The 26,192-nt window shown below is 41.4% G+C and overlaps 1 protein-coding gene across 1 annotated transcript in view; it reads right to left on the bottom strand.

Moving 5' to 3' along the window:
* The window catches only part of LOC128733188 (uncharacterized), a 599,692-nt gene that overhangs the window by 383,219 nt on the left and 190,281 nt on the right, over positions 1 to 26,192 (bottom strand). The window contains exon 2 of the mRNA XM_053826862.1: positions 14,558 to 14,972. The gene's annotated coding sequence lies outside the window, so the exon portion shown is untranslated. The remainder of the gene's footprint in view (positions 1 to 14,557; positions 14,973 to 26,192) is intronic.

Here is a 26,192-nt window from a genome sequence, read left to right on the forward strand (position 1 = left end):
AGGCTTATAATTTATGTACAGGATAGTTTAATTTGAGGCAATACGAAGTTTGCCGGGCCAGCTAGGCAGATATAAAAAGTATGCAAAAATAATCCACTAGTTTGAAATCATTCCAAAATAGTATGAAAATAGTTCAAAAGTAACGCAAAACTGATTCGAAAATGACAAAAATAAAAAAAAATGACAGCAAGATACAAAATGGTTAACAGTAAATGAAACAAAAGTAACAAAAAATGACTTAAAACATATTAGTTGCGTTTTTATGTCTTACCTTAATTTAGTAATGGCTTTGGTTTTTGTGATTGATCCGCTGTTCTTTTTTTGCAACGATAATCTTTTCAACAGACGAGGAAAATGATAGGACAAAGTAATAATACATACATTTTATAGTATCCCTAGAGCGGGACAAGACGTCAAAGGAAAACAAGGAAAAATTAGATAAGGAGGTCAACGACGCTGCACTTACTAGGTTCGTAGTTCGTTCCTTCTTACCAAACTAGGTGATACTTGGGTTTCACTAAGCTAACCGGATTCGAACCAAACTATTCTTCTAGGTTGGTTCAATTTTTAAACCCTTGATTTTGATTTAACTTTCTTTCGTTTTGCAGATAACATTTTTATAGCTGCGCTATAATTTAACTACAGTTTGGCTCAACTTGCTCTCTCGGTTGGCACCCGAGTATTTTACCAACTAAACTATCGCCACCCGCTATAGTAGATAGTCTAAAATCTAATTTTGTTTTATCCTCTCAATTCTACCACTCCCGCATACGCATTTCACACTTCCTCATGCGACGATATTATTTGTATGACTGCTCTTTAATTCTACCGCCGCACTATGGGGCAGAACCCGAAAAAGCTCGGACAAAACCTCAAAATTTTTATTTGAGATATTCTATCAAACTTAATATTCTACGTATAGTAGACACATAATCTATAAGAAATATACATAAATTGTTTTAATAAGTAGTTTTTCAATAAGCATTAAAGAAGGTGAAACACAGTGTAAAAAAATTTTGGAAAATGAAAAAATAAATATCATTTAATCTTTTAGTATTTGGCTACCATGCTGCTTAAAATTCTATACTTTTAAAGGACAATTCACATTAAAGGGATTATAAATTAATAGTTTAGGTGATATTAAGACAGATTTTTTACTAGTAGGCTTTGTTCTGACGAAGTGTTTTAGAACAAAATATTTGTTATTTTTGTCAATTTTCAATAGTCTGTAAAAAAAAGATTTCCACAGATTTCCGCTCTGACACTACCATAAAATCAACATTCAGGGTGTTAACTAGTAATAAGCAAAAAATTAGCTGCTACTAGTTGCGATGTTCGGAGATTTTCAAGTTTTCCGAATGCATGTTTTCCGGCATTTTAGGCTACAAATTAGTAAACGCGCGCCAGTGCGCCTGCTGTACGTTAAATAGTCATGCTTGTGTATGTAAGACAAAGCATTATTATCGTTATGAGATACATCGGAGTCGATAAGGGGAATTCAGGACATTGTAAAGGCGACCACTTAACAGCTTTTTCCCAATTAGCTCTGTTTCAAGTCAAGTTGGCAGTAGAATATGTTCGGTTGGACTTTCAGCTCAATTGAGCTAGCCTCCATTTTGTTTATTTAGAGTCGAACATGTTAATACGTGTTTGCAGGATTAACAGGTTGCTATACTCTGTCAGTTACTCGTTATTTTTTGTGCCTTCTGCCAGGATTTGGCTGCGGCCGATGACAGCCTATCTCGCCACTCGTATCCTTTTGCTGCGTATGGCCAAACTAATGAATTAAAAAATTACATGAATGCACTAAAGCAGATAGTAGGGTAAGTTAGCCTATATAGGAAACCCTCTACCTGTAATGGATACTCGGATAAAATTTCGATATTTATTAGCTTATACTTCTTATTTCTGAGGATATATAACATGAAACAGAACGTACTAAACATTACACACATTTGAGGTAATAAAATTTTAGCTGCATTTCATTATTAATGCTTTAAAATTGACGTTTTCAACAAGTGGGTCCATTATATACAATGCAAAAAATGTCGCCATTACCGGACTCTCTCCATGCAAAATACACTAAAATTCCTATAATGGACCCGGTCGTTATTCTATTGTAAACCACAAGGGTCCATAAAAGAAAAATGGACATTCCAATCTGTTTTAAAAAATCTGTAAAATATAGAGATTTGCATCAGAAGTTGATATATTTAGGCTTATTCGAAAGTTACTAATATTGTAAGTGCCATTGGTTGGGTGTTTAGCGTAACGAGTTCAAAATAATGTATAGAAAGGTCCACAAATGGTTGATTTACCCTATACCAGAATAATAATACTAAATTACTCTTAAAATACAGATTGTGATAATTTGTATAGGAGGTCGTCAGACGACCAATTTCGACTACATACTTAAAAAAATGTGTTTGAGTATTCTAAATATTTATAACTTGATTCCCGTAAGTCCTACAATTTTGGTATGTTCAGTAACTTTACGTAACTTTACAGGACAAACAACTTTTCTGAAGGCACAGTATTTCTAAAGTCATTATTTAAAAAGTTAGTTAAAGTCTCAACGCCAACTATAGGAATAAAAATACAACTACTTAAAATTTACAGAAAGATGCGAAATTTTATAACAAACAATGTTGCTGAAGATAATAAAGCTCTACGAAGCATATGAAAGAAGTTATGAGGTTTTGTCCAAGCGCCGAGTCAATCTGCCCCACGGTGCGCCGATAAGATACACTATTATCTACTCGGTCAATGTGATAGAAGTAAAGCAGTGCGTTGCCGACGTTCGCCACGCCAAGTCTACGATTAAATCGCTTCCTCCCTTTCCAAAATATAGGGTGCGTGACGAATTTTTGCAGTGAATGACATGCTTTAGAAAATTATATCAGTTGGTCATATATGCGACGAATGTTTTGTGGCTTATTATTCCTATATGTTACAGGAATTGTAAATTATTTCAATAAAAAAAATCGCCTTCCTTTTCAACGACTGTTGATAGACACTTCCGGAAACTGCCGCATGCACCTTTTACCATGAATCGAAATTCATGGACGTCATCGGTTCGATGATCTTAGCTTTGAGCGACCCAAACGTGGTATGAGGCGTCCTGTTAGAATCCCGATCAACAACGCCTCACTCAAAATAATCCAAAGGATTGATACTGGGACTGCTAGGGGTCCAAATTTGCTTCTCCCAAAACTCCGGAACATTTTCGGCAAGCCATTTTTGAAAAAGATGACAGAATCATTATGATGAGGATGTTTCAACCGACTCAGAAGGTTTTTAGCTTCCTCTAATCGCCGTGATTAGGTAAATGGCTTGGTAATGCGTACCATCGGTGCCTTGTGCACTGGGCATAAAATAGACCCCACAGTGGTTCATAGCCTCTTACCTAGCAACTCCTACCCCAACCTCCTCGTGGTACCAGCCGGGATACGAGCAACCTCGGATGGAGATCGGGTAACCAACCCCGGTGGAAACCAAGGTCATATGCTGACAGGGGGGAGGGCTCCTTCGAGCTAAGTTGGCCCTCCGGCGATACTGTGGGGTTGGTTGCGGGCTTTGCAAGCCTGAACCACTAAAAAAACCAAAGCAATGGACTCCGTAAGTAATAATAATAACTCTAATCGGAACAATCGGCAAAGACCCAGGCGACGAAAACGGACTAACGATTGGAAATTAGGAACATGGAACTGTCGGTCTCTAAATTTCCTCGGAAGTACCCACGTGCTTTCTAAAGAAGTGAAGAGCCGCAAGTTCGACATCGTAGCGCTGCAGGAGGTATGCTGGAAAGGAACGATGGTACATACGTATAGAGATGGTCATACCATCTACCAGAGCTGCGGCAATACACACGAGCTGGGCACAGCTTTTATAGTGATGGGCGAGATGCAGAAGCGGGTGATCGGGTGGTGGCCGATCAACCCCCGAATGTGCAGATTAAGAATCAAGGGCCGATTCTTCAATATAAGCATAATTAACGTGCACAGCCCTCACCTCGGAAGTACCGATGATGACAAAGACGAATTCTACGCGCAGTTGGAGCGTGAATACGACCGCTGCCCAAGACATGATGTCAAAATTATCATCGGAGACTGTAATGCTCAGGTTGGTCAGGAGGAGGAATTCAAACCGGTGATTGGACGGTTCAGCGCTCACCCGCAAACGAACGAAAACGGCCTAAGACTTGTCGACTTCGCCGCCTCCAAGAACATGGCCATACGTAGTACCTTCTTCCAGCATAACCTCTACCATCGGTACACCTGGAGATCACCCAACCAGACAGAATCACAAATCGACCACGTTCTGATAGATGGTCGGCACTTTTCAGACATTATCGACGTCAGAACCTATCCGGGCGCTAACATTGATTCGGACCACTACCTAGTGATGGCAAGGATACGTCAAAAACTATCTGTTGTGAACAACATACGATACCGCCGCCCGCCACGGTATAATCTAGCGCGACTGAAGCAACCAGAGGTCGCCGAAAACTACGCGTTATCTCTCGAAACCGCGCTGCCGGAAGAGGGAGAGCTGGATGAAGCCCCTCTTGAAGACTGTTGGAATGCCGTGAAAACAGCCATTAACAGCGTAGCGGAGAACGTCCTAGGCAGTGTGGCACCGAATCGACGTAACGAATAGTTTGACGAGGAATGCCAGCAGATATTGGATGAGAAGAACGCAGCGCGGGTACAAATGCTGCGTAGAGCCACCCGTCAGAATGTGGAGCGATACAAACAGAAGCGGAGGCAGCAAACCCGACTCTTCAAGGAAAAGAAGCGCCACCAAGAGGAGAAGGAGTGCGAAGAACTCGAACAGCTGTACCGCTTTCACGACACACGGAAGTTCTATCAGAAACTCAACGGATCTCGCAAAGGCTTCGTGCCGCGGGCCGAAATGTGCAGATATAAAGATGGAGGTATCTTGACTGATGACCCTGCGGTGATCGAAAGGTGGAAGCAGCACTACGATGAACACCTGAATGGCGTGCAGGCGGAAGACCATGATAGCGGAGGAAGTGACCACATTGGTGCAGCAAGCGACGAAGATGTGCCACCCCCATCGATAAGGGAAGTTAAAGAAGCCATCCAGCGGCTGAAGAACAACAAAGCAGCGGGAAAGGCTGGCATTGGAGCGGAACTTATTAAAATGGGCCCGGACAAGTTGGCCGGCTGTCTGCATCAATTGATTGTCAAGATTTGGGATACGGAACGACTACCGGAGGAGTGGAAAGACGGGGTTATCTGCCCTATCTACAAGAAAGGTGATAAGCTGGATTGTGAGAACTACCGAGCCATCACTATCCTGGATGCCGCCTACAAAGTGCTGTCCCAAGTCCTCTTTCATCGACTTTCGCCAATAGCCAATAGATTTGTGGGAAGTTACCAGGCCGGCTTCATGGAGGGTCGGTCTACAACAGACCAAATCTTCACCCTGCGGCAGATCCTCCAGAAGTGCCGCGAATTCCGAGTCCCCACGCACCACCTGTTCATCGATTTCAAAGCCGCATATGATAGCGTAAACCGACAAGAGCTATGGAAAATTTTGGACGAAAACGGCTTTCCAGGTAAGCTTACTAGACTTATCATGGCTACGATGGATGGGATCCAGTGCTGTGTGAGAATCTCGGGTGGATTGTCTGACCCATTCGAATCTCGCAGGGGACTTCGACAAGGAAATGGTCTTTCCTGCCTGCTATTCAACATTGCGCTTGAAGGTGTTATAAGGCGAGCGGCGATCGAAATGCGGGGCACGATTTTCAATAAATCCAGTCAATTTATCTGCTTTGCTGACGACGTGGATGCTGTCGGCAGAACATTTGAGGCGGTGGAAGATCAGTACACCAGACTGAAACGCGAAGCAGAGAAGATTGGATTGCAGATAAATACGTCTAAAACGAAGTATATGCTGGCGGGCGGGACCGAGCGCGACAGGGCTCGCTTGGGCAGCACCGTGGTAATCGACGGGGATGAGTTCGAGGTAGTCGACGAGTTCGTATACCTTGGCTCGCTGGCAACAGAGGACAACAATACCAGCCGTGAGATTAAAAGACGTATTATCAGCGGAAGTCGGGCCTACTACGGACTCCACAAACACTTGCGGTCGAACAATCTGAGCCCCCGTACAAAGTGCACACTGTACAAAACGCTAATTAGACCGGTTGTCCTCTACGGGCACGAAACGTGGACATTGCTAGAAGAGGACCTACGAGCACTCGGAGTTTTCGAACGGCGGGTGCTAAGAACCATCTTTGGCGGAGTGCAAGAGAACGGTGTATGGAGGCGAAGAATGAACCACGAGCTCGCGCGTCTCTACGGCGAACCAAGTATTCAGAAAGTGGTTAAAGTTGGACGGATACGTTGGACAGGACATGTTGCTAGAATGCCGGACAACTATCCTGCAAAAATGGTTTTCGCATCAAATCCGGTAGGAACAAGACGAAGAGGGGCACAGCGAGCGAGGTGGCAAGACCAGGTGGAGCGAGATCTGGCGAGCACTGGGTGCCCGCGGAACTGAAGATCAGTTGCCATGGACCGAAACAGATGGAGAAATTATACTGCGCAGGCCTTGTCATAAGACGTTAGGCCAATTAAGTAAGTAAGTAAGTAATCGCCGTGATTTGGTCGCAGCATTCATAAATTGACCTCTGCGTAGTGCATACGACTTATAACCAAGGTTTTTGGCCATTACTCGGCTTGAGTAGTCCGTATCCGAATACCTGATTTCCCGAGCCATGGACCTCATTGACATCGCTGGATTCTTTTTGATCATTCTTTCGACTTTTTTGTTCCTGTTCCGTTCAGCGGTAATGGAACGGCTGCACTTGTATGCCTTCCGGATAGGTGTGCGGATAGTTTATCACTTTCCCAAGCCTTCTTTATATAGTACAGTGTTCTTTCCGACACTTTTACCGACCGAACCATCTCCTTTACGCTTGCTCCGGCACGCAATAAAACGTCGACGGCTGACCGATTGTTTTCTTGTTGCAACATCTTTGAATTTAGTTAACACTGTTTGGAGGTGGCCGGTGGTGGATTTAATCTGAGATTTGTACAAATTTTTGGACTATAACTGACTACGTAGTCCGTAAAAAACCTTGTTTACAGTCGCTTTCTGCCCCTTCACTGTTTAGCTAACATTATTATAACATGTCACTAGTGCACCAAGGTAAACAAACTCGTTGACCACGTCGAATATTTCTCCGTTCTCCGATCTATGATCACCACAGCAGCAACACCCACGGGGCTACCGTGCTCCCTGTCAGGCACTTCGAAAAGCTCTTCCAACGCTATGTATAGAACAGCAGCTTTGACAGTCCGTCACTTTGGTTCTGACCTTCTAACGTCACAAGCAAAACCATATCCAATTATAATCTGCCATAACTTTGTTCGTTTTGTTGTATCGTATGCTTCCTGCAAGTATGTAGACAAAATTAGTCGAGTAACTATCATTTCCGTTGTCAGACCCGTTGTGGAGCGTCCCATTAGAAATTCAAATTGGGTTTTCCAGTGTAGTGGTCTCGGCCTATGAAACAATATGTAAGTGAGAATGTTGTACGCCGAGTTGAGGAGAATTTGGTTTGATATTCGCTGCTTTCGTGTTGGCTCTTTTATAGAAGCCTGTCGCACAAAATAGCAAAAGGCCAATTCCGTCGGAATGTAATGCCAAGTCTTTACGGAGGTGTATTTTATTTTGACTATTTAATTTATTCAACCATTTTAAACAATCAAATCAATCTAGCTAGAATTTTTACTTTCCAACTTTCTGCTTAACTGTAACGATTGTAACGTAATGATTGAGTAACGTACACTTCAGAAACCTAATGTGCAGACATCCAATTAGTTATGATTGTCATTGTGCTAAAACGCGTCTCTTTTTTCCTATCATTCGTTAGCCCAGTACAATAAACAATACAGAATATTGCAAAATGGCTTTGATGACCTCCACTCCCTTTGGATGCTGCCTTAGTTGGAAAGCAGCAATTCGAAAAATAGTAAATTTCATCAACTAGAACAGCAACTGGCAAGTGCTGTGGTCGTTTGATAAAGATTTATTCCACAAGAGATAGCAGCCCAGTTGGCAGATGTCATCCACCGAAGATTCTTTTATAAGCCAACGGAATCGATAGAGTAAATGGATTCTTGAAACTAGTTTCAAGCAATGTAGCTGAATCTTGTTCTGAGATATAAACTATCTAGAAGAAATAATTGAAATGGAATATTTATTGTCAATTGTCTGCGGAGAAGCTTGAGCTTAGGCAGCAAAGCTTTGCTACAACATACATTTGAGCGAAATTTCGTTGCTCTTCCTTTACCGTTATTTAGCCTAATGTTTCCTTTACATAATATGCATCGTCGGTCAAATTTATTTTCAGCATAAAATTATTGTTAATTCTTATTAAAAGACGGAAATCAGTGAAATCATTTGAACAATTCATGGTTTCGATTTTTGATTTTTGTTTTACCAGCCTTACAGTTTATTTACAGTCCAGATAAACTAAAAAATGCGGGTTTCTCGTTTAAGCTTATGTTAGTTTCACCATAGCAAAAGTATTCTAAATTCTCTTCTCACCCTGTATACTAATATAATAAATCTTGAACTTTTAATCTATTCAGAAATTCTGTATAACTCACAAAAACTTTACCCATCGATTGTAGTAATAAAGAGTTTGAAAAACTAATATCTTACTTACTAATAACTGAAACATAATCGAACTCAAAATTAAACTCACTGTAACTATGACTGTAACAAGAAACATCGTTGTGCCATCCTTACTCCTTATCCTCCCAGTGTAAGCGTTCGGCTGAGATGAGATATAATAAGTTGTCCCAGGAATTAAATCAAACTTTCACTTGCAAAAGCAAGCGAAATTTCCCAAAGTAATATTCATCCCCGCCCTTATTACCGATAACATCGAAAGAAAGTTATTCAATGCTGTACCCAAACTTCCCGATCGAAAATACCCAGAGTCATTTGCGAAAATATGCTCCTCATAAATATAATAGAGCAGCAAACTAATCTTCTAATTCCAATTAATGTCGTGTTTATTTTCTTTTGCACACACGCACCAACGAACAAACATATCACTACGTACTTCATATCGGTGGTCGGCGTACCCTGCCTGCCTGCCAACAATGGAGCAACTCTTGGGAGTGGGGTGGGGTAAGGGGGGAAGGAGTAGGCGGTTGCTCAATTAATCCATAACCGGAAAGTTTCGCCCGACCGAGCCTTGTCAGCGGGATTAATCTTGCGGATTGGGACTAAGAAAAGAATGAAGAAGCGGAAACTTTTGTTTCGTCTCCTCTAACGACCACGCACTCAAGCCACCCGATTGTTGTAAGCCATTCGATATCAAACTTGCACGCACATACGCGGCCTTATAATCTGGCCGATTAAGCGAGCGGCTAGCTGCCAGAAGCAGTGCCTCGATCCGGATGGCTCGAAGCGTGCTGAAGAGTTCTTTTTTTTTTCAGTGGTAATATTAACAATTTTACTTTGACTTTCTTATTCAATCTGCTGCTTTAGCCCGTCCCACTCGGTTCATGTCGGGTCAATTGATGGGGCCACCCGAGATAAAATCAGCTGGGAGGAAAGCAAAAATAACTATTACTGTGAAATATCTTTGACCATCAAATAATTCCTTTATAGCAATGTTGTAATAAAATTTTATCTTTATGCTTCCATCTTAATACACTACACCACCTCGATGGTTATGCTCCCTTTCTCCTTTTCGCTTGGTAGCATCCGTCGACTAAACTCTTCAACCGCTTGCCAAACTGAACAGGCGATAAGCTTTTACCGGGATTCGGTCGTTCTACATTTGAACATGCCCTCATTTTGTGTAATATGGTCGTCATCATAACATGAAAGCTTTCAAACTGAATGAAAGCAACTCGATACAAATCCGGTTTCCTTTCACGGTCTCCTTCAGGGACTACGGCTACCGATATGCAGGAAGGGTTCACCGATGTCGGTTTGAGCGGCACTTTATCATACAAAGTACTCCACCCGATGCAACCCGAAGCATGACGATAACGATGGGTCACAGCCGCCACTATCGAACCGAAGCTGGTAAGCAATTTCAAAGCCAGGTTCTTAAGAAAACATCGAGTTATCATGTGTCAAGATGTCGAGTAAGGTAATCGGTCTAAGTAATTAGCCTGTAAATGATTACTACGTCAAAAATACTGACAGGCGTAATCATAAAATACAATGTTGTGTAGAAAATAAACGTGCCTATTTGAATTGTTTATTTCTCTATTGTTTGTGTGGAAGCCAGCTTATTTAACTAGACGTAAATAAAATTGAGAGATATGCTTTTCTCTAGCTCTAGCACACAGTAAGCGATGGACTCGGAAAGCTCAATGCACTTTGCTAATATGTATTGCTTGGTCATAAGTGTCCACCATAGAGTTTTTGGTAGACTAAAGAGTGTAAGGCTTAGAGACCCTATTGGCAGTGTGTTGACTATAATGCATCGCTTTCGCTCTATCACTCGACCTAAAGACTTTTCATAGAGCTCTTTAGCCAGAAAAAATTCTTACGGGCGGTTCACCAAAAGCTATCTGACATACCTGAAATTAAATAAAAAGAAAACTTATCCAATTTAATTCTACTATGTATATTTATTCTTGATAGAACGTCGCCTACGACTTGTAGGTTTCCTCAGTGCCTATTTACACTCCAAAAACTTCAATCTATCTGACATAACCTAACTGTAAAAATATTGTATAGCATAGCAAAGCATGGTTTAACCCCCCGCGAGTTGCCGCCCATGGCCCCAGCTAGCACCAACTCGTATATCAATGTACGAAAACTATCGTAAATATCTCCTAACAAATTCGAAATCGTAACTAAAGCTGGATAAAGTGGGATCAAGTTGATTTTATGTCGAATATAATGATATTGACTGACATACATACGATTTTCAGCACAAAATCGTAGAGTAGTACGGAGCGACTCGCGCTTAATCGGATATTATCGTATATAAATACTTATATAGTCGTAACGCTCAAAATTATTCGTAATCACGTATATCGCCTCCAAAATAGTACGGATATGCCAATTTTGCGCATGAAATACGATTTATTTAGCATGTATATCTGTACGTAATGCTGATTTTTACCTTTGTTATACATATGAAAATGCTAGCTGGGACTGATCTATATCAGCTGAAATAGCACAAAACCCATCAGAATGTTGCTTGGGAATAGCACATCATTCTCAGTGTGCATTTTCAGGTGATCCAACTTTTTGTGATGATCAATAACAAATCTGACCACGTCTATGTTCATGCAGGTCAACTTTCGAATGTTAGTCCAACACTGTCATTAGAGACCGAAGAATCCTGCGCATCATTCACAAGTGTCACAGGAAGGAGTTGCAGTTAGTGGAAATTAACTACAATATTATTATCTGAATATATTATTCCGCTTACATCCCATGCGAAATTTACGGTGTAATATGTACTTAGGTACAACTCTATTATCTATTAGGTGACTCTATTATCTTCTCTAATCTTCCTACACTTTTCACTGCTGCTTCACACTATATCAATAATAAACTATTTTAGCATTTTCAAACGTTAGGCCAAGCGTCTGTCAACCTGCCTCCTTTAACAGGAGAGCGCCGTGTTGCAAGAACCCCATATTGATCCTGAGCCTATTGTCCAGTAACTCCTATGCCTATCTCGTCGTGAAAAAAACTAAAATACGTACCCAACCCCGTGCGATATCCTGCGGTTCACCATCTAACACAAACTGACTACTATTTAGGCGCGAAGCTGTCAATCGACTCTCGACACTTTTCCTCTGTGCCAGTTACACGCTACCGGTAACTACCCAAATAATGTATCATTAACACATATTATATATTCAAGGAAAATCCTATAATCTATTAATATATATAAAAATTAATCTCTGTCTATCTGTCTGTATGTTCCTTACAGACTCGGAAAATACTAAACCGATCGGTGTGAAAATTTGTATGCAGGGTTTTTTGGGGCCGGGGAAGGATCTTATCATCGTTAGAAACCCCACTGCCACGAAGGAGTATTTGGCCAAATGTCGACAATTGCGGAATAAGTTGACCCAAATCCTAGAGAAGAAAAGGTGCCAATGGGAAAGCTGATTCCGGGATAACGCCACATGGAAATTCTGCAAGAAGGTGAACCGATCTCGACAGGGTTGCACACCGCAATCTTACATTTGTAAGGACGAGGATGGAAATTTGGTCACAAACGAACGCCTTGGACTTGGACTAGGACTTGGACTTGGACTTGGACTTGGACTTGGACTTGGACTTGGACTTGGACTTGGACTTGGACTTGGACTTGGACTTGTACTTGTACTTGTACTTGGACTTGGACTTGGACTTGGACTTGGACTTGGACTTGGACTTGGACTTGGACTTGGACTTGGACTTGGACTTGGACTTGGACTTGGACTTGGACTTGGACTTGGACTTGGACTTGGACTTGGACTTGGACTTGGACTTGGACTTGGACTTGGACTTGGACTTGGACTTGGACTTGGACTTGGACTTGGACTTGGACTTGGACTTGGACTTGGACTTGGACTTGGACTTGGACTTGGACTTGGACTTGGACTAGGACTAGGACATTCTATATGGACATGGATATGGACATTTAACCTGGACATGGCCATTCAACATGGTCATGGACATTAAACATGGAAATGGACGTTGGACATGGATATGGACATAGACATTTAACATGAACATGGATATGGACGTTCAACATGGATGTGGACATAGACATGGACATGGACAATCAACATGGACACACACCTTTACCATGCTGTGAGTGATAAACGGTAGTCGCTGGTAGTCAGCGACTACCCGCTTCTCGCCAACACAGTTTTTTGAATTTAGTAAGGCGCTAAACTGAATACCGCTAAATACCGCCTGATTAGTGCTGTCCAACGTTATGAGTTTGATTGACGTTATTGAGATTGGTCTTATCCCCTTGTCAAACGGCATGAGACTGAGGGCGCAGTTGTTAGATCACAATTCAATGCAAAGCGCTTACAGTGAGAGTTTCTTTAGAATTACCAAGACCCTCCCAAGTAACATTTTGGGTTTTATTACACTTTTATGATTTACATTGTTGCCTCGGTAGGGAAACAGAATAATTTCTTATTGGTCTTGGCTCCTTGCAAAAGTGTTGAGTCTGAGGGTGTTAACAGGTGAGCAATTCCGCGCGAAAATGCCCCAAAAAAGTTGAAATCTGAAATGATCTTTCTGATTTGAATGAAAATTTACCAATATCTTTGATAGGAGAAAACATGCACCTTCCACAGATTTTGGCACTATTTTGATTGAAGACTCATTTTTAAAAAAGGCGAGTTTTGTTTTTCACTCCGGTTCGGTGCCTTCCAAACTTTGTACACGTGTAGTTCAGAACGTGTAATTGTTTTGACGTAGAACTACGTCTTACCGCAGGGTGTCAATCCAAAATTTGGATTGAAGTCAACATCACGAAAGAATTAAAAGATTTTGAACGCGAATAGCTCTTCCAATGTAGGACGGATTTTGACCACGGTTCGCATACCATTCGATTCATGAAAGATGCAGCAATTTTATAACTTAACGTCTGGCTTGTTAGACCAGTGTCGTACCTCGAGGCCAACTAAGAGGCTCAGGCTTTTTGCTTGTTACATAACGCTGCAAACAGGCGACATATGCAGTCATGGACTGGCTAATGTAAATCAACTTTCGTGCTTTGACGGTTGCAGCCGCGGAATGAGTGAGCAGCAAAGAGCGAATATGTTCAGTTCGCAAAGAATAGAATTAAACAAGGTTGCTTTTTGATAAATTGTCAGTGCGGAAAAACTTTAAGGTGGAACGGTACTGAATCCCAACATGGTCGGAAAAACGGCGTCCATCGATGTGGGTGCCATCGATCCGACCATTTTGGGATTCAGTGCCGTTTCACCTTAAGCTAGATCAAGAAATGACTTTTATTAATGCCAATCCTAACATATTATTTTGATGATTTTTTTCCTATAATTTTGTCAATAGCTGAGTGCGTGAGGGAGATTTCAATTCTAAAATACTCCGATTTGTGTCTGGAACACAACTTTTTTGATTTTTTAAAATAGATAAAATAGTTCTCACGGTGTGCTTCAGACTCTCAACCAGCATTTCCTATTCCTATTCGACCACGCGGCCGTATCTAAAATATAACCCTGCTGATTTCTTAATACCTCAAACCCCCTGAATTGATATTGCAATACCCAATCTCTCAATTAGATCATTATAAACGATTCAACCTTAAATTCTATTTTACGCCCACAAGAATTTCATCGAAAGAGGTCGACGTGTACCAGTCTATTATTCGGTGCTTTTACACATTCAATTTATGCTCTCTCAAATCGAAGCGCTCCTACGCTTTTGTAAAATGCGCCCAAATCCGAAACCACAGTGTCACACACCTTTCGCCGCCCTCACGGAGCACACCTCAAAACGACCATAATGGTGCTCTCAAATTAGTACAAATGGCCCTCAAGGCAGAACTTACCTTAAATTTAATCAACAAGTAGAACGACTTTTTTCCTTGTGCTTCCTTCGTCGTTCCGATTCTGACTCGACGATGCCGACGATGTCACTGCTGCTGCAGCTGGAGCTGTGTATGGTGAGGACACAACTTCTCGCTTTGATTTTTGCCTTACTTTTCACAACCTTCTTTTCCCACGTTTGTTAAACACTTGCTTGAGTGCACACTTACCACTTGCAGCTGTGATTCGCAACCGTGAACACCTGTACACATATACTCACACTAACTTTTTGATTTGCTTTTCCGTCAGTTGTTTTGCATTGGTTTTGTCAAGTCGAGTAGGCAAATTACGCCTTCTGTGCCTGGTACGGGGCGCTGAAACTTGCTGACACCTGTCGACTGTTGGGTTTTAAACGGTTAGCGCGTTAGCGGGGCCGGCCTGGAATGAAACAGAAAAACAAAATAAAACAATGTAATTTATTAAGTACCATAGCGTTCTTAATTAATAGCGAAAAGGAAAACAAAAATAGTATTCAATTCTTTAAGGAGTCACAGCTAAAAATAAAACTAGGTCATGTCTGTTACATAGTGGAATTTATCCCGAAAGAAAATATTTATCCCACAAGACCTACTTCTTACTATCTCAGAAATTTGTCTTAATATTCCCGTACCTTGACACAGCCGCCGCTCGAGGAGCCGTAGACTTTTACCTTAGTAATAGCGTGATCCTTTCCACCCGCGACCAAATCGAATAAATTTTTCTCCGCCACCTTTTACTTGCTACCCCAGGGAATATTTATTTCTACCTGTGGCAGAGCCAGAATGAATTTTCCTTTACTTTTTCGCAAATGGTTGTTCAACTATCTGCCGGAAAAGTTCCGTAGGATGAAGTAGAAGAATTCCAAATAAGAATCGATTGGAATTTGATTCCCGCTTCGGTTTGGTTTATTTTTATTTCCTTTCCAAAATAGCTCGATGGTAGTAGAGTCGATCCCGGTTCGCTCTTTCGGGGCGCAATTTCACCACCCTTCAGTACGGAACAGTAATTATATTACATTGCTGCAACCGTGCAGCAGGGCCAAAAGGCAAACTCTCCTGAGAGCTTCCCGAAAGAGCGAGCAGCAATGACAGAAAAATGTATAGTGAAATTTTTCGTAGAATTTATGTCGATTGAATTATCCCCATTGCATTGTGAAATTTATTTCGATTCCGCTGGATGTTTTTCTTCGGCAATGCGAATCGATACCGCTTGGTGTCCGGTTTTTTTTTTTGGTAATTTAACTTGGGAAATGCAGTTATTTAAACGGCATTCCAGTGACACTGCAGACACAAAATCTGTGACGATCGCAATTTGCGATGCTATCATCAATAACAAAAGGAGTTACAATAAATTTATTTCTTCCACACAAGGAAATAGCAATGGCTTAAGCATGAATGAATCGATTTTCGATTTACGATACATAAAATGGATAAAATAAGATAAGCTTTAGTGAAAAATAAAATTATTTTCACTATCAAAACTTCGACTAAAGGGCAGGCCCTAAAACATTCACATTTATTTTATGTGAAATTCGAAATCTAATACAACCGCACTAAACTATCTACTGATAATCGTGCGTCTCCATTTATTCAACTACTATGGAGACGCTTGGTATTTATCTTTAAACTAGTTTCACGTACGTGCATAACCGTGTTTTTAATTTTTATTTATGATAAACCGCTCCCTGCATTGAGATCTTAAAAAGGAAACACATTTTGGCTAGGATTGGTTTTTTCGTGAATCTGACTGGTTGTGACAAATCACATCAGCCAGCAAAATGGCATAAATTCATGCATGTCACTTTCTATAAACACACATGAAATAAAATTAGGCAGGACACTCCCGAAGGCAACGAGAAAAAGAATGGCAATCGAAAACCCGTACCAAACCGTGCCAACAAACAGGCCCCGAACCGGACCGGCCGGCCTGGGCTGATAGATGAATGAAATCGGTTGACATCGTTTAGTGCGCGCTGCTGGTCAACTCAAATGCTGGGCATGCTGGTTGCACGATAAATTTGGGCCCATCAAATAAAAGTGGCACAAAGGGGCACACTGACCGGGTGAGGTCAGGCTGAATGGTATGATGCTCCGTGTACAAGTGTTTGGTCATTTATGATGCGACGTGCTTCAGTTGGGGATGATTTTTTTTTTGTTCGAACACGACTGATAGAGTTGAGTTTAATGAAGGCAACCAAAAAAGAAAGGAAGTGAATCATGCGAGCGCGATAGAATTCCTCGATCTGCAAAAATATGTAGGAAATTACACTAGACGCCTAGTAAAAGTTATCGCAATCATTAAGTAGGTATTCTGAGAAAGCAAATTTTTGTTAAGCCCAGAATCGTCCTAAACCCTTATAAAGGCCAGAAAAGGGCAAAAATAAAATGATCCCAAATTAAGTCCAGAATCGCTCTAAACCCCTTATAAAGGCCAGCAAAAGGCAAAAATTAAATTGATCCCAAATTGAGCCCAGAATTGCTCTAAATGTCTTATAAAGGCCACTAGAAGTGCAGTAGGTACCAGCACTGCTCTACAGTTGGCATACCAAGAACCAGAACGCACGTCCTGTCGCATTATGGGAGACCTCAGCCCACTCGATCCAGACATGCTGGAAGTTTCTTGTCGTCGTGGTCATCTCGTTTCCTGCCATCAGAGTCGTTCTGGTTCTGCGGTTGAAATTGGTAGCGGGGTCTCCCAAACGTCGTTTTCAGGCAAGTATGCGTACGTTAGTAACATTCATTTGCCTGATCAACATCCGTGTTCCAGTGAACCGTCTACTAATCTACCAAACGACAGCGTCGGATTGGGAGTATTGGGATGCAACAGTCCGGGATGCACGACACAAAGCAATATAGTAGCCCTTGATCCGCCTAGCTCAGCCTCGCCCGATGCCGGTTTCACCCAATCACAGTTAAATCGTTCTTGCCACCCATCATAGTCGTCCCGGCTCTAAGTCTAGTCCTGGGATCAGGGTTACCAAACTGCCCCCCTTGGCCAGTATCCATCTTCTCGCGACGTTGCTCGACCTAATATCGCCTGCACTTCCAGCTTGACGTCAGCAGTTTTGTCAGCCACCACATCGCAAGTTCTTCTATACTACCAGAATATTGGTGGTATTAACAGTTCTCTCGCTGAGCTTTCAGTGACATTAGCTTGCAGTGACACATGCTACGATATCTACGTTTTCACGGAAACTTGGCTGAAGAACAGAAGCAACTGTTCGACGACACGTACTCGGTTTATCGGCACGATCGGACAGCCTTAAATAGTAACAAGCGCTCTGGCGGCGGAGTTCTTTTGGCCGTGCGCTCCTGCATCAAATCCTCGCAATGGAAACCTCCCGAAATAACGACGGTCGAGCATCTGTGGGCAGCGTTATCGACTCAATCTGGAACGGTTTTTATCTGTATCGTATATTTTCCACCTGACCGCATCAATGACAGCAACGTAATCGACAAACATGCACTTTCCTTCGAAAGGGTTGTCTCTCAATTAGAAGCTAATGATGGCATTATTATTGTAGGAGATTTCAACGTCAGCACAGTTTCGTGGCTCAACGATACGAATAATTTCCGCTTTCCTTACTTTGCTCATTACTCGTTTCGTCTAGCTTCACTATCCTTGCTTGATTCATATTTAACAGCCGGACTGAGACAGCTGAATGGCATTTTGAATGCAAATAACCGTTTACTTGATCTGTGTTTCGTAAACGAAGAATTAGGGCAACGTTGTTCTATTCTGCAAGCCCCAACACCACTCGTCAAACATTGCAGACATCATCCACCTCTATTGTTGACACCAGCGATCAGATCTTCGGATTTTTGTGCATGCTTAAATTTGGGACCCACCCTTTTACTCGAGATCAGAGAAACTATCCAGTCAAAACATGCACATAATATGAAGATTATATGAAGTATTCTTTGTTTGTAGTCTGCTGCACTTAGAATAGAGCTCACAGAAATTGAGAAAATTGAAGGGTTCAAAATTTAAGCATGCACAAAAATCCGTAGATCTCTTACATCGTTGGTTGAAACTGGATTTGAAACCCGAGTATCGTTTCTTAGACCATGATGAAACCGTCTATTACGACTTTTACAGAGCAGACTTTGAGGCTATGAACAGTTACTTGGCTAAATTGAACTGGAATTCGTTACTCGCTAGTCACGATGTTAACTTTGCTGCTTCGACCGTTTGTGGTATCACACATTATGCGATCGATCAGTTTACACCCAAAATATTCAAACGCAAACCTGCTAAGTCCACATGGTCTTATTCGGAGCTTAAACGCCTGAAACGGCTGAAAAGAGCTGCCCTTAGGAAATACTGCAAATATCGCACGGACCGTACCAAGGTGGACTATGCACATGCAAACACCAACTATTAGCGCCTAAATAACAGTTTGTTTATTACCCCCATAATTCGCATCTGCAGAGCCGTCTTAGAGCGGATCCCAAGAAGTTTTGAAACTTTGTAAACGAACAACGAAAAGAATCTGGACTACTTTCCAATATGACTGACGGCGTTAAAGTAGCGAAAGATATTACCGACTTGTTTCGCACGCAATTCAGTAGCGTTTTATCTGATGAGATCACCAATGCTCATGAGATTGTGGCCGCCACAAGTAACGTTACTCGCTTAACTGCTTCCAGTTTCCCGTGCATCGTAACTAGCGATACGGTGATCTCTGCTGGAAAACATTTGAAATACTCAACTGGATGCTGACCAGATGGCATTCCTTCCATAGTCTTGAAACGCTTTCTAAATACTCTTGCATTACCCTTAGCTAAGGTTTACAAAAAGGGGTGCAAAAGAACCTTTAATGATAATTACCGTGGTATTGCTGCCTTAAGTGCTGTCTCTAAGCTATTTGAGCTAATCGTTTTGGAAAAGTTGATCCAAGATTGCTCACACTGCATCTCTCCTGACCAGCATGGATTTATGCCAAAGCGCCACAACCAATTTAATCGCCTTTAGATCGTTCATCATCCGTACAATGCAAGAAGGGAATCAGGTTGATGCCATATATAGAGACCATGAGATAGCCACCTTTAAACACCACGAATTAGGCATTCACGATAATCTTCTGACTTGGCTTCGCTCCTATCTTATCGGCGAATACGTATCGTCACCCTTCACAGTAACCTCCAGCGTTCCTCAAGGCAGTCATTTGGGACCGTTCTTGTTTCTTGTGAACATGATCCTCAAATGTTCGAGATTATCTTATGCTGACGATTTGAAAATGTACTATAGAGTAAGGAGGGGTAAAAGTGCGACGCGGGTAAAAGTGCGATTCAATGATTTATCGGTGCAGATTCCGAGCAAATTTTCTACATTGGCATGGATGAGTGACTACTTTGACAGCTTGAATCTAACGTAAACTTTGGTTGCTTACGAAGCATAATTGCTGAGTTATGTGCAAATGTTATTATAGGGCGGTTTTGATCTAATTTTTCGTTATACGGCAAATACGATATCAACAGGAGGATATTACTTGTTGAAAATTTGTAGCAGCGTTTTATATCACTCACATATCTGTTTTGAAAATACGGCGAAAATAATTTACAAAATATATTTCGCTTTTCCGTAATTTAATTAAATCCCGTCAAACGCCTAGTGGGGTAAAAGTTCGATTCACGGCCGGGGCAAAAGTGCGATTCATGGACGTGGAAAATGTGTATAGCTAATTATATACAGCTTTAGGCACTATATTACAGATACTAGAAATGAAAGATCTGTAGAAAACGGTGTGCTCTACAGATATTGGCCGAAGAAAAACAATGTGTTTCCGCTGATGAAACAAAAATCAAACGTTTGGGAAAGTTTCGATCTAACGGAGGCTGCAATACACCAGCGCAAAATAGAAAAGGTACAAATTGAGTATATTCCTTACCGAAACATAACGCAGATTGAAGATAATATGGTTTTGTTAGTTACTGCTGGGTTAATTTCATGGATTCTAGCTTCGAACTTTTATCCCGCGGTATTCGCACTTTTGCCCCGCTAGTGGGGTAAAAGTGCGAATCTGCACTTGATCAGAAGAAAGAAGAATTTATTTTGCAAAACACTATTACCGCAGATGATTTATAGTTGAATGTGAAGACATTGCCCAGCTAGCATATTCATATGTATAAAAAAGGTAAAAATCAGCATTACGTACAGATATACATGCTAAATAAATCGTGTTTCATGCGCAAAATTGGCATATCCGTACTATTTTGGAGGCGATATACGTGATTACGAATAATTTTGAGCATTACGACTATATAAGTATTTATATACGATAATATCCGATTAAGCGCGAGTCGCTCCGTACTACTCTACGATTTTGTGCTGAAAATCGTATGTATGTCAGTCATTATCATTATATACGACAGAAAATCAACTTGATCCCACTTTATCCAGCTTTAGTTACGATTTCGAGTTTGTTAGGAGATATTTACGATAGTTTTCGTACATTGATATACGAGTTGGTGCTAGCTGGGTGAGTTACTGCATCACTATAAAATATATTATGTTGTTGTCCTTCTTTATATCTCACGAAAATTGATGATAACTTCAAACATCGCACTTATGCCACATCCTACTCTACAGTAAAAACCCTAATGACGCCCATCTCTTGCAACAGGATCTGGAGACCTTTGACGAATGGTGCCGAATTAACAAGATGTCACTAAATGTGTCCAAGTGCTCGGTCGTCTCCTTCGGTCGAAAACATAACAGGTATCTGCACGATTACGGACTTCGTGAGACGCACCTAAAGCGCGAAACAACTGTTAAAGACTTGGGAGTCTTGCTTGACTCGAAACTAACCTTCAAGAACCACATTTCCTTCGTCGTATACAGGGCTTCCTCGCAACTACGATTTCTGATCCGCATTGCTAAAAAATTATATTGCTCGCTGGTTCGTCCTATGCTGGAATACTCCGTCATTGTTTGGTCTCCTTTTTACCAAAATGAAATTCAGCGGATTGAAGCAGTTCAGCGGAAATTTATTAGGCGTGACCCACGTAACCAGCCGAGTTACTAAAGCCGTTGCAAGCTGTTTAATTTAGAACCGCTGGAAGGAAGGCGCAATGTGGCTAGGGCGTGTTTCGTCGGCGATCTCCTGCAAGGAAATGTCGATTGTCCTGAATTGCTTAGTCGCCTAGATATCAATACTAGAAGACGTAATCTTCGTTTGCACGTCTTACTCGTCCATCAGCACTCAAGAACTAACGATAGGTTACACGAACCAGTGCTTAGTATGTGCAGCGTTTTTAATAAGCGCTATGAAGTTTTTGATTTTAATGCGTCTCGTGAAAACAATAAGCGTTGTTTTAACAGCCCAACTAACAATTTGGGTTTTATTACACTCTTATGATGGCATTTAAGACCAAAATTAGTCCTAAAGACCACCATAAGAGTACAATAAAACTCACATTGATACTTGGGAGACGTTTGTGCTAGGCTAGTTCATTTATGTTTTAATTAGATATTTGTCATTAGGATTATACTTTCTCTGTTGACTATAATAAATGTAAATGTAAAAGTAAAAGGCGTCATAAAGGCCAGAAAAGGGCACAAACCAAAATGATCCCAAATTAGGCCCAGAATCGCTCTAAACCCCTTATAAAGGCCAGAAAAGGGCGAAAACTAAAATGATCCCGAATTAAGTCTCGAATCGCTATAAACCCCTTATAATGGCCAGAAAAGGGAAAAAACCAAAATGATCCTAAATTAAGCTCAAAATCACTCTCAACCCTAAAAATAAATGCTATTGGCTCTACTGGAGGATCGATCTACAACCGACCGAATCTTCACCCTGCGGCAAATCCTCCAGAAGTGTCACGAATTCCGAGTCCCCATGCATCACCTGTTCATGGATTTCAAAGCCGCATATGATAGTGTAAACCAAAAAGAGTCGGACAAGAGCTATGAAAAATTCTAGATAAAAGCGGCTTTCCGGATAAGCTTACCAAACTTATCATGACTGTTCGGGAACGGAATAAAAATAGCAGCGACTCTTGTTAGCGTAGTGCTTCAAGCTACAAATAAGCATGTATTTTAGTAATTTTGCATGATTTAATAATAAGTAAACTCACGAATTCAGTGCTTCTTAGTTTCGTTGTTCCACGAACAAATTCAATTGTAGGTTAGGTATAATATTTTAATATAAGATTGTACATAGGCACTAGAATGTAATACAATTTTAGCACATAAGTAGGTTTTAAGAACAAATTTAGTTATAAGTTACAAATCTGTGATAAGAAAATCTATTAACTGCTCACCTCAATGCAAAATACAGTGAAAAAATATCGAAAACTGAATAAATCAATCGGCGCAATCTATACACCACGTTTTCACTAGCTTAGCGAACAATGACTCGTTCTTTTATATAGTCTATATTGGTACTCCTGCTCACTTGACGGTTCATCAGAATTGTCACGCTAACGGATGCTTATCACTGTGTCTCGTATCAGTTCAGAGTTGCTCACTCATTGGGTCACAGAAGCGTTGCCAGTAGTAACAATGACTACGATGGATGGGATCCAGTGCCCTGTGAGAATCTCGGGTAGATTGTCGGATCCATTCGAATCTAGCATGGGACTTCGACCAGAAGATGGTCTTTCCTGCCTGCTATTCAACATTTAACTTGGAGGTATTATATTTCAATATAGATATTTCACTAGATTCAGTCAATTTATCTGCATTTCCGATGATGTGAATGCTGTCGGCAGAACATTTGAAGCGGTGAAAGATCAGTACACCAGACTAAAGCGTGAAGTAGAGAAGATTGGATTGAAGAAGACCGATTGGGACGTCTAAATCGAAGTATTTGCTGGCGGGCGGGATCGGGCGGTATCGAGTGGGAGAGGACACGCTTAGGCAGTTCCGTGGTAATCAACGGGCAGAAGTTCAAGGTAGTCGACGAATTCATATACCTTGGCTCACTGGCAGCAGAGGACAACAATAACTCTACGGGCATGAAACGCAGACACTACTAAAAGAGGACCTGAGAGCACTCGGATTTATTGAACGGCGGACAATTGCGAAGACATTGGTGTTGTCTTGAGCAAACAAAGGGACGAGATTCGACAGTTACGATAGAAATCTCTTGAGGACGAAGCTCTGGCATGTGAGAGATCTGATAGTCTTTTTGACATTGACACTACCCAGGTGCTAATGAGTGGAATTGCTTTGAATTGTTTTTTAAAAATAAAGTAAAATAATTTCACGAAACAGAGCGTACCAAAACTTGCAATAATGTGGCACCCTCTGTACCAAAATAAATCCATAAAATATACAAACATACAGAGTCATATTAAATATAAAAATATAATGAAGAAACGAAATGCCATTTCACATCTCATTACTAAACACAATCCAAAAACCCAGAATGTGGTAAACATAAACGTACAGATCCTCTCGGAAGGCAAGAAGGCAAAAATACTAATGATCTAGACATTTACAATTGTAATAAAATGAAATCGAATTCTTCGATAATAAAATGTTTTTGGTAAATCCGAGTAAACTGATCACATTTGAGTGCCAAATTTTCACGCTGATTTAAAAAATCTCGCTCATATTGCCGTGATTCCCAGCATATTATCACGTGCGACGGAGAAAGTCGGTATCGGCCCTAAATAAAAATAGAATTATGAAATCAATGATGATTTCATAACGTGAAAATTAAGCTTCTTCACAGCGGCTTCAGTCAGGAAATTCAATTATTGGCCGTCCCTCCGCCACGATATCTTGGGAAATAAAACAACGCAACGTAATGTTTCCTCCGTCAACCTCAAGTGTCCTGTTTAACGAAGATTAAATTAAATATTTTTTGATCGACTTTGTCATGTCGTCTACCTCCCCGCATGCTAAAGGATTATTACCGTTTCTATTACTCTCTTGATAACTCTGGTATATTATTTACATTTACATTTAAAGGATTTTCACTGCTATTATCAATTCAAATCGTGTTATTACTTTATACGTGAATATCTAACTCGAAAACCTGGCTTCTCTTTAACCATTCTTTCCTCACAAAATTTATCGATGGAATCACATTACAAACAATAACAGAAAATACGCATCAAAGCAAACAACCGAAAAGCTTTGCCCTCCAAAGTCAATGCAGCGAATGGCACCATCACACCTCTCTCTCTCTCGGTCTCAGTATTACCATAAGAACAGTTTGCGATAAAAACCGCCTTCCCCGGTTTCGCTTTCGGTCTCAACGCTCGCAAATTTTTATAATCGTCACATGACGATCGTTACGCGGTCTCCACCAACGACACACCTGCTTCAAATCTGCAATCGACTTTTGGGGGCACATGGCAGTGGCAAAATTGATTGTAAACCACCGTGCACCTCCACATGACTTCACCATCATTCCGGTGCGGTGGAGTGAGGAACAGGTGAGGTTACCAAGTTCAGCAGTGCGTGTATGTACCGTACCTGCAGCGTCGTTCTAACGTCTCCGGTGTGTAGATGCCTACGGTAATGAACATTCATCCGGGACATTAACTTTTATTGTGAGCCCACATTGTAAATCCAATTGCCGCGTGGCAACGCTTTACGGGCCGGATTTGTTGCCAGAGGGATGCAGCACTCCTTACCGACATCGTTCTGGAAAGCAGTCAGTCTGCGCAGCAATGTTATTCTTTTATTATATGTACAAACAAGCTGAACAAAGGCGCCACATTCAAGTAGGTTTTATTGTGAACATTAGCTTCTAATTTTTCTGACTAAATGATTGTTGCTTCTGGGTATTCTATTTGATGATCTACGATGCTAAGTACTTCGCATAGCACAATATTGTGCTTTTGCACGATTCCGTGTACGGCAGGTTATCCGAAAGTCATTCAGCTTTCGAACGAACTTTTCAACCACCACAAAATGGAAATTGCAATTTCGTACGCATCGTGCAGGCATCCATCTTTACATTATACATTTCACCTCTTATTTTTCTGCCGGAAATAGCGGAATGTGTAGCTCGACATCAAAGTGCAAAACTGCGCTCAGATAAACCTCTCAAAATTTAGGGTACGCAAACATTTTGCTGAAGCCTGAACGCGCACTTGCCAAAAAAGCAAGCACACGACGATGATGCAGCCACTGGCAACGGGTTGAGAATTTGTCCCTTCGCCAAGCGGGTGCTTTCAACGACAACAGCGTCTCGACTTGACTCGAAAGTTACCGGGCGAAGAAAATGCACAAACCCGAGCGCTCCGGGCATAATCTTCATCGTTATCATTTCACTTCATATCTCGAAAGGAAGCATTCCGGAAAATCTCGAACGTTTTTATCATCGCGCATCGTTCCGCAGCTAGTGGATAGGATAGACATTCAGGGTCCTCGAAGCCCGCGTACGAGTGCAGCCCCCAATTCGGCCACACCGCCTTACTACGAGCGTACGAGCGAGCGGTTGGAATGCCAACCTTCAAGCAGGGCAAATATTCGCGTTTCTGCTTGGCACCCAGCCTAGGCTGAAGTCACTATAGTTAATCTTACCACGCTACCACCACCAGACAGGCACCGAAACTGCTTTCAATCTGAGGAGCATCACATTTCTTCTGCCTTATTATGTGACGCCTCTGTTGACTACTACTGCCAGTCAGCCTTATGCTTCGGCGAAAACGC

Source organism: Sabethes cyaneus, chromosome 1 (assembly GCF_943734655.1).
Source record: "Sabethes cyaneus chromosome 1, idSabCyanKW18_F2, whole genome shotgun sequence".
NCBI classification, from domain to species: Eukaryota; Metazoa; Arthropoda; class Insecta; order Diptera; family Culicidae; genus Sabethes; species Sabethes cyaneus.